Below are 1,656 nucleotides of genomic sequence, written 5' to 3'. Positions count from 1 at the left end.
CGATTCAGAATGTGCTGTTTCGGGGGGGTACTTCCTCTGTCATTTTCCTATTTCGCGCCTCCTTGTACTTTAAGTACAGCGTGGTCATTTTCACGGTATTTTCGTCGAAAAACCCACTCTAGCGCCCAAACGGACACAACTTTAGTCGAAAGGGGTCTACTTGAACGAATTAGAGCAGACAACTCGGTGTTTTGCTGGCGCAAAACAGGAATATGACGAATACTACGTGACCAGCGCCTACCCCCCCTCCCCCCCTCCGTGACCGGCCGTAGTGCAAGGCTGAACCCCCCCTCCCCCCAAAATGAACTACGTAGTATATGAACGGTCCCCTATCACCCTGTCAACCCCGAACAGCGTTTGTCCAATACAGCATGTTGTGCAACATTAAATACATGCCGAAAATGACACGTAGCGGTTCCTCCGCGTGAGTGTGACGACGCCCCCCCCCCCCTCCGTCTCTTCTCCGCCGCTTCCCGCACCTCCCCTCCCCGATTATCCTGCGCGTGGCAGACAGAACAGAGACGATTTAGGGGGAGGGGGATGGGTGTCTTACCGTGAGTGGGCAGCTAATATGAGTGAGAGAGGCAGAGGCTCATGGATTAAACATGCCGCCTTGCCTCCGCGGCCGGGTTTGTGCGCACCTGAAGCGCCAAAATATTTTAAATTCTATATTTTTGAGTTTGCTGGGCGTCGCTCCCGCGAGGGTCGTTAGCCCTCCCCTCGGTCACCTCCGGCAGCGGCAATCGTACGTCAATGACGATGGTAGTAGAAGAAGAAGAAGAAGAAGAAGAAGAAGAAGAAGAAGAAGAAGAAGAAGAAGAAGAAGAAGAAGCTCAACGCGGGGCTTAGAGAGAGACTTGAGCGATGAGAGGGGTTTCTTGAAATTGAGAATCGGTGTCTTCCCGATTTCATCCCTGCGGACTCTCCTGCAGCGGCAGAACAGGACAACAGGACAGGACCCGCCTGCTGGAAGGCCGCCCGGACAGCCGAGCAGACAACATAACCTGTTGCATTCGCTGGCTCAAAATCAAGGCCAACAACTGCATCATGTGTATGCATCTGACGCGACCGCGCCTCGGCTCGCCGTGGCCTGCCACCGGTCCGGGCCATATCCGTTGAGTCGCGCCGGCTCTCAGTCCCTCTCACCCGCCCCCTTCCCCCCTCCCCTCTCCCTCTCTCCTTCCATTCCTATCCGTCCATCTCTCTTACGCCCCAGGCGGACCTACCCGTGATCTTGGCATTGGCGGCGAGGCGCGCTGTGCGAACGCGAAGCGAAAGAGAACTGAAACTGAGGAACAGAGGGAGAGAGAGGGAGAGAGAGAGAGAGAGAGAGAGAGAGAGAGAGAGAGAGAGAGAGAGAGAGACAGAGAGGGGGAGAGAGAGAGACTGAGATTGCTGGGCCCCGCGCGGCCGCGCCTGGCTGCCCGTCCGCTCCCCCCTCCACCGCCTTGCTACCTGCTCGCCGACGGACGGCGTCAGGTGGGGACGTGCGAGCGAGACGGTCTCCGCGGCCGGCTCCCCGCGCGAGAGAGCGAGCGAGAGGTTCGAGAGACAGCGAGAGACGAAGGGGGCGCGGGGCCGAGGAGGAGCGCCGTGAAGGTCTTCGTAACCTTTGGGTCCGCCGGGCCCGCGCCGGGCCGGAGGGGTGGGGGTGGA

Source organism: Frankliniella occidentalis, unplaced genomic scaffold (assembly GCF_000697945.3).
Source record: "Frankliniella occidentalis isolate FOCC.00 unplaced genomic scaffold, Focc_3.1 Scaffold1, whole genome shotgun sequence".
NCBI classification, from domain to species: Eukaryota; Metazoa; Arthropoda; class Insecta; order Thysanoptera; family Thripidae; genus Frankliniella; species Frankliniella occidentalis.
Note: the sequence above shows the minus strand (reverse complement) of the source record.